Consider the following 12,852-nt stretch of genomic DNA (forward strand, 5'->3'; position numbering starts at 1 on the left):
CCTTTGTTGTAGCTTGACCCTTCTTCAGACCGTCTCAAAAATGAACCATTAATCGTCATCGGGTCGTACTTTGGAACCGGGACTGACCCATCAGCATTTGGGTCTTGCCTCAATATTTTCGGAGCAGTAGTACCCCGAAACAAGCGGTCCCTCAAGTTATTTGTCATTGGAGGACGAAAAGAGTCACATCAGCAGCGTAGTCAGTCGATCGACCATGCATGTCAGTCGATCGACTGACTTCTACAGGAACAGTAGCTGTGTCACTTCGCGGACTGGTCGATCGACTGGGTATGTCAGTCGATCGACTGACATACCTGCTGATCATCTTTTTCTTGCCATTGTTCGTTACAGCCTTCTTCTTACTTGGTTCCGCCTCATCTTTACCAGTGACATCCTCGACCATAGCGGGCCCATCAAGGGTAGACCCACTCCTCAAAGTAATAGCGTTAAGGGTCTCCTTTTGATCCGTCTGCGACGGTAAATGCCCCGGAGCTCGAGTTGCACTCTTGCTCGCCAATTGAGCAATTTGGCTCTCCAACATTTTCATCCCGGCCTCTCTAGCTTGAGACTCTTTCAGCAACAAATTTCTCAACTCGGCAAATTCGGAGCCCTAGGATTGCTGCTGCTGCTGAGGGACATACGGAGGCTTTTGATATGGCTACGCTGCCGCTATGAGGAGGCACATAATTCTTTGTTCTTCTTCTTTGTGGAGGTGGAGTCGGATTTAGGACATTTTGGCTACTCCACCTCAAGTTCGGATGGACATTCGGCTCAAAATAAGTGTTTGTCCGCCTATAATGTTGAAAAGCAAGACAAGACTCATAGAAATGCTTTGCATTATCAAACATGTCCTTCTCCTCCACATCTCTTGCAGACGAAAGGACCGTCTCAAACAGCATTCACATGATAGATCCCTCCTTTTGAAGCTCCTCCCAACTCGTACTTAACAAATCTCGCCGTAAGAGCCTCTAATGCACTACGAAGGGGATTCAAAGACTTCTCCTTTGATTTCCCCTGGAATTTCCATACTCGACTTTATGGGTGGCCAAATCATCAATAATTTTCTACCCCTTAGTTTCTCCAACATTCTCCTGGAATCTACCATTAGCTGCCGCATCCAGGATAGCCCTCTGATCGTCATAAAGCCCATTATAGAATTGATTGCATAAACTCCATTTCTCGAACCCATGATGTGGAATAGTTCGCACCAACTTCTTAAAACGGGCCCACGCCTCATGAAAATTCTCATCAGGACCCTGTTTAAAGCTCGTGATCTGAGCTCTAATGGCATTTGTCTTTGAGGCAGAGAAATATTTCTTGTAAAATGCTAAGGCCAGCGAATTCCAATCAGTAATCCCGTTAGCAGCTCGATCCAGGTCTCGGTACCACTCCCTTGCAGCATCACGAAGAGAGAATATGAACATAGTCTCCTTCACCTGATCTTGGGTCACACCGGTTGGTGGGGGTATGGAACAAAGAGAATCAATGAATGTCTCCATATGCTTGGCTGCATCTTCATTTGCAGCTCCCCGAATTGGTTTCTCTCAACCAAGTTGATATAGGACGGTTTCGCTCGAATTTTCTATCCGTCCTCGGTAATGCGAATCCCTTATAGAGATTCTCACTGTCGGCTCGAGTGATCAAGCTATACTTGCTTCTTCACCATGTCCGGAGATATGACAAGCATCTCTGTTTGAAGAAGTAGAAATAGGTGACGAAGGTGGATCCTCCTCAAAAAGCTCGTTCTCGTAGTAACTAGACAGAGTACTCAGCTCTTCCTCTGTCGGCAATACTCTAGATGATCGTCTCAACTCACGCAAAGTCTTCTCAATCTCAGGATTGAACGGTAGTAATTCACCACCATGTGACCTGCGTATAAGAAGGAACTACAAGTAGAATATGAGAATAGTTTAAGGAACAGATGTCCCTTAAACTAAGAGAGAGACTAAAAATAAAACAACTAATAATTTTAAACAATTGCCTCTCCGGCAACGGCGCCAAAATTTGATGCCTGTCGTTGTATGCACCAAAAATAATATTTATAGTCCAAACTACTACTATAGCTAGTGGCAGTCAGGGTCGAACCACAGGGAGGCGATGCAATTAATAGTTGTCTAATTCTAGTCTAAGGTAACAAATGTGAGGGGGATTGTTTTGAGTTGATCTATAACTAAAGCCAATAAATGAAAAGTAAACTAAGCTAGTAGATGAAATCAAATATAAAAAGGGTGCTAAGATGGTCGAGTCACTATAGTTTCGGCGGCAGTATACAGGTAGGTCTAAAACAAACACGTGAGACGGGAAAATAAGAATTCATCTCGGTCCATTCTCAACAGGTAGCATCTTTCGATCTCGCTACAGGTCCCTAATATCACTAATGCTAACTTTCGTCCTGAAAAGTGATTTAAAAGGCTAAGTTAACTCATCTTTCGATCTTATTAATTTAGTCGTCTTAATTAGGTAGGCTATCTCCCTTCCCTATTTTTCGATCTTATCGGGTCGGTCAATTCCTAAACATTCAACTAGTCGCGTGCACTCGATTCGTCAAATATAGCAATTAAATTAATTAAAACGAAGCATATCTCACGTGGCCAGTCGATCGACCAGGGTATGCGGTCGATCAACCATGGCGCGATTTAGGTCATACTATTCTAGTGCCGCCTACTTCTACAGATCCCATACATCCTAGCACAAGGGGTTTAGCTACTCATACTGAAAATAATAACAACAATAAGCTTAACAATTAAAACATTCGAATTCATACTAAAATTAATTAAACGAACAATTAACATAAAACGATAATTAGGCTTCGGGAGATCTAACCTAGCAATTCTAAACTATCAGAGAATTAAAGCAATGAAACTGAATATAAGAATAGAAGAGTACCGTGAAGGGAATCGCAGAGAAAAGATCAAAACCAAATGCAAAAAGAACTTTATTAATGAAAGAATGAACTAAACTAATGATTATTGAATTGTATGTAAAGAACTAGATGATGAAAACTCGATTATTAAAACTGAAACCTAAGGTACGTTATATAGGAATACAACATAGTTCTTATTTCCCAAAACCTAATTACGATGGGCTTCAAACTTCTCGTTCTTTTAATTTGCGTCAGAGTCACGGTCTGGTCGATCGCCCACTGGGACCGGTCGATCGACTAACCCGCTATACTATACTCGAGAGCTTCGTATGTCGTGCTCTGGTCGATCGACCATGGAGTTCAGTCGATCGACTGGAGTAGCTGGTACTTGGCTTCAAAAACTTCGTGAATTAGTCTTTCGGGCCTCGATATGCGCACCAAGTTCGTTTCTTGAGTAAATACTTCACGTCAAATGCAATGCAAAATACCCGAGGACGGATTTAGCTTGATTTCCGCTGGATTCTTCACATTTCGGCAATAATGTACAAAAACACGAAAGTAGACGGAAATAGGGAGAATAGTAGCATAAACTACATAAATGAGCTCTGAAATGCGTGTAAAATGAGGTGTAAAACATCCTATAAATGACACGCATCAACGGGGTTCATTAAATTCTTTTCAGCAACTCTCTTATAGGACCGTCCTATAGCATAGGACTGGCCCAAAAAGAGAATAGCTCATAAATAACATGTAATTTTACGTATATTTTGACTTTATCTTGATAACCCGATAACTTATAATGAAAACAAACATATTTAAATGCACAAATTATCAAAATAAATTATTGGGTTATCAAAATAATATATTTTTGTACAATTATATTCACTAATTTACATGAACTTTGTGATATTGGGTTGGTCTTATACATAAAATGGTCCTACAAAACAATTTGTGAATTCTTTTTATTTGTTTAGGCCATAACTCTCATTTAAACCCCATCTTTAATATATGAATTTTTAATCGCAAATTCTCCCGGGTATATCCGTCTGAAACTTAAGACTTACAGTATCAAGTAGTATTACACATAAGTCAAGCATTGAGTTAACTAAAAGGTTTGTCTCATTTATGCAAATTGAGTATTATTTGGCCCTTTTTTATTCTTAAGACGGCTTAATGAAAACCTATTAATTTTTAATATTTATGGCGAGTCTTTAGCGTAAAATATATTAATTTACAAAATTTTAGATATTTTGTGGTCAACACTCTTTTCATGAATGTTTTTTCATGCAAACATACATTTTATGATATTGATTCATATTTTGAGGGATATTGAGGTGTTTGGGGAATTCTTGAAATGTTAGAATAATATAGTAGTTATCGTCTTACTTTTTAAGTCCACATATTAACCGAGTTAGTCGTACGGATTACATGTTCGATGAAGTGTTAAGTTCGTGTAAAATACCGGACGGGTGTATTTCATGATAAAAAAAAAAAAGAAAGTGGATCAAGTTTATACGAGTTTCGAGCAGGGTTTAGGGTCAAATATGTGGGGTTAATAACATTTTTAATTTTTTTTCCTCTACTCTTTACATTATCATATGGTTGTTTTCTAATTTTTATATATGAAACCATTTTATAAAATATTTATGTTAGATAGTTTTATCTATCTAAATTACAAAATACATTAAAAAGTTATTCGTATTAGTTGAAATATTTTGCGTATAATAATTTTAAAAATAACCCGTGCAATTTTTGCACGGGATTAAAACTACTAAGGTTGTAAACTCAATACCTCAGTATAGTCATCTTCAAATTATTCCAGGCCTCTCCATCAACCCTCCCATAAAAATATCTTTGAAGTCTTATCACCACATGCATGCTTCAAATATTATTTACATCCGAAAAATATTTATTATATCGATAGAAAAATATTAGATACGATTCAACGGTATGGTCGGTATCTACTCCATGTATTACTAATTAAATTTTCATTTCAATAGCTCAATAATCTAAAAAACTATATTCCCTAAATCCGAATTCCAAAAGGTTCATAAAATTTTTTAAGTTCCTTATTACTATTTCAAGAATTTGATCCATCTCTTGTTATACTTATGTCCACGATCCTACATAAAAATAAAAATAGTATTAAAGACTATAAAATAATCTATTCCGATTTTGAAAAAAAAAAACACATAAACTTAAAAATATACGGATTAGAATTTAGAAACCATACTATTTAATATTTATCTGAACGTTCACTTTCGATTCCTTTTAGTACGCTTCCTTTTAGTACATGCCTTGATAATAGTTCAAATGAAATGAAAAAGAAAAATATATGTTAGAGATGATTATACTCATGAATACAAAAATACAAATTCAAATAGGTTGATCGGGAAAGCATAATAGTAAAATCAGCAACTCTTCTATAGGACCGTCCTATAGCATATGACTGGCCTAAAAGAAGAAAAGCCCAAAGCTAACATATAATTACACTCATATTTCAGTTTTATTTTGATTACCCGATATCTTATAATGAATACCAACATATTTAAATCTGCAAGTTATGAAGATAAAATATTATATTATCAAAATAAATAATTTTTTTACACATTTATTAACTTACTTAGTTAGGCTTTGTGCCATTAGGCTAGTCTTTTGATAAAAATGGTCCTATAGAACAATTTGTGTAGTAAAATAACACAACAATATACACTTAATAACAAATTAAAAGAAATATTATAAGATGTCTATTTTGACATCAACAATCATCCATTACTTATCACTTTCTACCTTACGTTTTTTTACCTTTAATTTTACCTCAGTTTCGTGCCTTTTGTATTTCTTCCCTCTTCAGATTACCCACGTGATGGTTTGCCTTATCTGCATTCACATACGTTTCATGTTGCTTTAAAGTTATATAAAAAAAACATTGACCAAAAGAGAAAACATCAACCTGACAAAAACTTGACAAACGAATCAAAACATTGTCACATGTAAGTCATTTAATTAAACCAACTGGAAAACATGAATTCAAATATAAAGCAAACGATTCATAAAACCAACAACATAACAAATTAAAATATATTTTATTGGCCACCAACAACAACAACAACAACAACAACAATACTTGACAATAATACTTGACAATAATACTCAATATAATCAATATAATCAAATAAATTAATAAATTAAACCATAAAATACAATCCACAACTTAGAATGACAAATGGGCATAATTTAAATAAATAAAGTGAATAGAAACTATTATAGGTATTATAGGTTTTATAGTCATTACACAACCATAAATTCCCATATTTTAATTTAATTTTTAATTTATTTTGTGTTATTATTAAATTAGATAACTGATTGCCGAGGACCTCAAGAGTTGAATTAAATAGGACAAAATGTTAATAAAAATTATGGGTGTTGAGTAATATAAGGAGTTTTAATAAAAAATTATTAACATATTATATTACAAAAATTAATTAAATAGGAAAAACTTTTAATTAATTTGGTGTGAGTTAAGTATTATGAAGAGTTTTAATCAATTTATTACCATGTTTAATTAAAAAAAATTAAATAGGAAAATGTTAATAATAGTTGGTGTTCAGTAATATGAAGAGGTTTAATTAATTTATTAACAGGTTTTATTACAAAAATTTTAAAAACAATGAATTAAATAGGAAAATGTTAATAATGGTAAGTGTTTAGTAGTAGGAAGAGGTTTAATTAATTCCTTAACATGTTTATTACAAAAAATTCAATTAAAATTTCAATTTCAATTATGAATTACGAAATTTATTAACATGTTTTATTACAAAAATTTCAATTAAAATGTCAATACTAATTATAAATTATGAAATTTGATGTAAATTTGTAATTAATTTGGTGTGTGTTAAGTATTATGAAGAGTTTTAATCAATTTATTACCGTGTTTAATTAAAAAAAATAAACTAAATAGGAAAATGTTAATAATGGTGGGTGTTTAGTAATATGAAGAGATTTATTTAATTTATTAACAGGTTTTATTACAAAAAATTTAAAAACAATGAATTAAATAGGAAAATGTTAATAATGGCGAGTGTTTAGTAATATGAAAAGATTTAATTAATTTCTTAACAGGTTTTATTACAAAAATTTCAATTAAAATTTCAATTTTAATTATAAAGTATGAAATTTATTAACATGTTTTATTACAAGAATTTCAATTAAAATGTCAATATTAATTATAAATTATGAAATTTGAGATAAATTTGTAAGGGTTATATAAATTTTGGAAGACAATATATTTAATATACAAAATTTATTTAAGAATAATGATAATATCATTTAATATTATAGATCTAAGTTAATTAAATTAATTTATTGATAAATGATTTAAATTAATGTCATGTAATAATAAATTGATAATCATGTCACATTAATTCGCCATGTCACATTAAAAATATGCAACATCGAATTTAAATATGTCACGTCACATTAAATTTTAATCTGGTTGGCTTTTTGGATCCTATGTGGCTTTGTCTAGGTGGCGTTTATTTGTCATTTTAGGGTAGCCTTTTAATTATATTTTATAGATTATTAACATATTATATTACAAAAAATTAATTAAATAGGAAAAACTTTTAATTATTTTGGTGTGTTTTAAGTATTATGAAGAGTTTTAATCAATTTATTACCATGTTTAATTAAAAAAAAAATTAAATAGGAAAATGTTAATAATGGTGAGTGTTCAGTAATATGAAGAGGTTTAATTAATTTATTAACAGGTTTTATTACAAAAAATTTAAAAACAATGAATTAAATAGTAAAATGTTAATAATGGTGAGTGTTTAGTAATATGAAGAGGTTTAATTAATTCCTTAACATGTTTTATTACAAAAAGTTCAATTAAAATTTTAATTTTAATTGTAAATTATGAAATTTATTAACATGTTTTACTACAAAAATTTCAATTAAAATGTCAATACTAATTATAAATTATGAAATATGATGTAAATTTGTAATTAATTTGGTGTGTGTTAAGTATTATGAAGAGTTTTAATCAATTTATTACCATGTTTGATTAAAAAAAATTAAATAGGAAAATGTTAATAATTGTGGGATTTTAGTAATATGAAGAAGTTTAATTAATTTATTAACAGGTTTTATTACAAAAATTTTAAAAACAATGAATTAAATAGGAAAATGTTAATAATGGTGAGTTTTAGCAATATGAAGATGTTCAATTAATTCCTTAACATGTTTTATTACAAAAATTTCAATTAAAATTTCAATTTTAATTATAAATTATGAAATTTATTAACAAGTTTTATGACAAAAATTTCAATTAAAATGTCAATATTAATTATAAATTATGAAATTTGATGTAAATTTGTAAGGGTTATATAAATTTTGGAAGACAATATATTTAATATACAAAATTAATTAAAGAATAGTGATAATATCCTTTAATATTATAGATATAAGTGAATTAAATTAATTTATAGATAACTTGTAACACCCTGGCCCAAACCGGGTCGGGAGCGGTTACTTATGATAGCTCACCAGGTTGTGTACATGGCCCACAGATCAACACGGGTCCTTTATAACGCATTTTATCCTCACTCATGCGCATCCCGGGAACCTTCCCAGGAGGTCACCTATCCTAAGACTACTCCCAGCCAAGCACGCTTAACTGTGGAGTTCTTTTGCATGGATGACCATAAAAGAAAGTGCACTTTGTTGATATGAGTAGTACTTCCAATCCTTTTAAACACTAGTCATTTAAGTCTATCACTGGACCTCTTCAATTAACGTGGGGTGTTACAATCACCCCCACTTGAAGGACGCAACGTCCTCGTTGCGCCTGGGAGCATAACCGCTAACCCAGAATCCTCCCCTGTTAGGTGGGTGATCACAATGGAGCGTATAACAACTGCCTCCATGAGGGTATAACCACTGCCTCCCATCACCACATGGTCGCAGGGTTGCTCTGATACCACTTGTAACACCCCGACCCAAACCGGGTCGGGAGCGGTTACTTATGATAGCTCATCAGGCTGTGTACATGGCCCACAGATCAACACGGGTCCTTTATAACGCATTTATCCTCACTCATGCGCATCCCGAGAACCTTCCCAGGAGGTCACCCATCCTAAGACTACTCCCAGCCAAGCACGCTTAACTGTGGAGTTCTTTTGCATGGATGACCATAAAAGAAAGTGCACTTTGTTGATATGAGTAGTACTTCCAATCCTTTTAAGCACTAGTCATTTAAGCCTATCACTGGACCTCTTCAATTAACGTTGGGTGTTACATAAATGATTTAAATTAATGTCATGTAATAATAAATTGATAATCATGTCACATTAATTCGCCATGTCACATTAAAAATATGCAACATCAAATTTAAATATGCCACGTCACTTTAAATTTTAATCTAGGTGGCTTTTTGGATCCCACGTGCCTTTGTCTAGGTGGCGTTTATTTGTCATTTTAAGGTAGCCTTTAATTATATTTTATCGATGTCAAATGTTTGCATCGGTTTTAAAAAATAATACTCGTATGTAACTTTTCAGAACTGAATTTATAGGATCTGAACTGAACTTATAAGATCTGAACTGAACTAAACTGAACTTACTTAAACTAAACTTATAGAATCTGAGGTGAACTTAAATTAAGTGACTTTAAGTCCAAAAACAAAAACAAACTCAAGGGCACCATTATTGTGTATTTGTATTGAAACTAATGTAAAAATGAGGAAGTAAAAAGAACCCGAGTATAAAAAGTAAACTAGGTAGTATCCCGCGCTTCGCGCGACCTGTTTTAAAATTTTATTATTATAATTGAAGAAAAAATAACATAATTTCTATATGACCTTTAATATTTTTAATTATAAATAAAAATAAATCAATTTTTCTCAAATTTAAATTTTTTAGGTTTAAATTCAATGTTTTAAAATAAAATACATATCATATTAATTAAAACTAATAAGTGATAATTAATTATGCATGGTCAACGTTTATAAATTATTTTGTGACTGATCAAATATCATATTAATTAAAATAAAATTTATTCGATTAATGCAACAATTAACATTAAGTTCTCAAATTATATCATTTCACTATACGTTATGTTCCAAATTAATTAATATTTGTTCAAAATGATGTGAATATAATTTTATGTATTTTTAAATTTTTTATGTATAACGTGTGATAATTGTGTATCAAACATATAGAGTTCAAACTCAATTTATTCAAATGTTTTGAATTTTGATTGTGTCTTATATGTGTTATGTGTCAAACATATCTATAAGAATTGCACCTTTTGTATTTTTAAGCAACTATATATAAATGATGTTTAAGAGTTTACATGTAAATAAAATAGGTTAAACTTTCTTAAATAATATTTTTTGAGGCTTAACTTCAAGTATTTAAAAGATAACATATCAAATATTTAACTAAAAGTAATAATAGCTAGTCATAATCAATACTTATACTTGACGTATACATATTTTAATTGAAGATATTAAAGAAAAATGTAACATTTTTTCTAATTTTTCATGTCGTTTATAATACAATATTATTTAATAATCATTACTTTTGTTTTGATCATTCAAATGCACTCTCGATCACTGTGTACATACATACTCGTTATCACAGTATTTAAACCTATAAAAATCTCATATGTATTAATTTTTTCGCAATATTTTTTTTTTCCATTTCCACATAAAACTTATCTTTTAGTAGTTTTCTTTAAGTTATGTTTTTAAGAAATACAAAGACTCTTCCAAATATATCTTTCTTAGGATTTAATAAGTTTTATAAGTAACTTTCTCAAAATGTCTTTTTATGTAAACATAAAACATTATGAGACACTCACTTTAATCATCTCTACAAATAAAAATATTTCAATAAATATAATGAAAATTATACTCAATTTGAAATATTTTTCGCAATGAACGTAATTATTTACATTTTAAATTTTTTATCAAAATGATTTTTTAATAAATTTAGTATCAAATCACCGTAATATTTATATATAATTTTATAATATATTTATTAAACTGTAATAAATATTTTGCTGAGATTTATGTAGCATTTATTAGGTTTATATTTAATATTCAACTGTAATAAATACTTATATTTATGACTGGGTTGACACGTGGCGCATCCACAACTGTTAGACGATATTCTAGCCATATAAAAGCCTGATATGTTGGCTTAGTTGTTACTTAACTTAGTCAATCTCTCTGTCATATATTAGCCTTATTCTTAGGAGTTTGTTTCCAAGCTTGTATTATATATTATTTGCCAACCAAATGAATAAGAAACAGAATACGGAATTCCCTTTCTCCTTCCTTTGTTCTCTACGTCTCTTTCCTTTACATAAATTAACATGGTATCGAGTCAGACAAATTTTTCTCACATCTAAAACCATTTTTTTTCTCTTATTCTCGACATGCCTGACGCAGGTGTCGATCAACCTCCTCGCGGTGTCTCCACCGTTCATACTAATGTCGCTCACACTTTCGCTTCCTCGGATCGGTTGTCTGGTACATATATCTCTTGGATTATAGACACGGGTGCCTCTAATCATGTGACAGGCGATATATCTTTGTTTACAGATACCATGGTTATCCCTCCACGAGCGGTGGGTTTGCCTAATGGGAAACGTATCATGGCTTCCAAAATGGGAACTGTGTGCATTAACAATAACATTACACTTCGTCGGGTTTTATTTGTTCCTCGCTTAACTTGCAATTTGATCTCCGTCTCGCAATTGACGGCTGATTATGATTATGTTTTACAATTTACTAAAGATCATTGTCATATACAGGACCGTTCTACGAGGACGATGATTGGAGCAGGTGAACTCAATGATGGACTGTTTTTGCTTTCTTCAATAGACTCGTGTTCTTCGGTGAATTTGGTTGACACGGCAGGAGGGTATACCTTATGGCATCGTCGACTTGGTCACCCGGGGGATCATGCGGTTAAATTTATTCCTTTAGCTCGTAATATTTCTTTTGATAATAATGTGGTATGTGATGTATGCCACCATGCCAAACAAACTCGGTCTAGTTTTCATTCCAGTGATAATATGCTTCGGATATTTTTCAATTGATACATTGTGATCTTTGGGGGCCTTATCGTACTCCTTCTACTTGTGGCGCCAAATATTTTTTAACCATTGTGGATGATTGCTCACGTTCCGTCTGGGTGTATTTATTACTTGCTAAAACGGAAGTTACGAGTTTATTTATGCATTTTTTATCAATGGTCAAGACCCAATTTTCTAAACAGGTGAAGGTGGTGCGCAGCGATAATGGGAATGAATTTAATCATATGGCCGCGTATTTTTTGCAGAATGGTATACAATTTCAAACTTCCTGTGTCGGCACGCCTCAACAGAATGGGCGTGTTGAACGAAAACATCGTCACATTCTTAATGTGGCCCGAGCATTGTTATTTCAAGGTCATCTTCCCAAGAAATTTTGGGGTGAGTGTGTTCTTACAGCTGCTCATTTAATCAATCGTACACCTTCGACTGTTCTTAATCACAAAACTCCATATGAAATTTTGTTTGGAGTCCAACCTTCTTATACAAATTTGAGGGTATTTGGTTGTCTCTGTTTTGTTCATAATAAAAAAACTAAAGGGGATAAGTTTGAACCACGGAGTCGCAAATGCGTGTTCTTAGGATACCCTTACAATAAGAAAGGATGCCGAGTATATGATATTGAGTCAGACACAATTTTTATATCTCGTGATGTGGTATTTTATGAGGACTCTTTCCCGTTTAGTGAGTTGGGTGATATGGCTGATACTTTGGACCCTCCTATTTTATCACCTGATGAACCATTATGTGGGTCCTCTTCCTCAGCCATTACCATTTCAGCTGAGAATAACGTACCCGTTGCTAATGAAAAGCATGCTATTTCCGAGTCCGTCAAAGAGAATAACGTGGCCCCGGTTGATGATGCTTCTCCTGTTAATGATGCTTCC

General features: G+C 32.3%; 1 non-coding gene across 1 annotated transcript; it reads left to right on the forward strand.

Moving 5' to 3' along the window:
* Nucleotides 1–1,182: 1,182 nt before the first annotated feature.
* LOC141609793 (small nucleolar RNA R71) lies at nt 1,183–1,289 on the forward strand. The gene has a single exon (XR_012527703.1). It is a non-coding gene; the product is annotated as a small nucleolar RNA R71 (small nucleolar RNA).
* Nucleotides 1,290–12,852: the final 11,563 nt, after the last annotated feature.

This window comes from Silene latifolia, chromosome 10 (assembly GCF_048544455.1).
Source record: "Silene latifolia isolate original U9 population chromosome 10, ASM4854445v1, whole genome shotgun sequence".
In the NCBI taxonomy this organism is placed as follows: Eukaryota; Viridiplantae; Streptophyta; class Magnoliopsida; order Caryophyllales; family Caryophyllaceae; genus Silene; species Silene latifolia.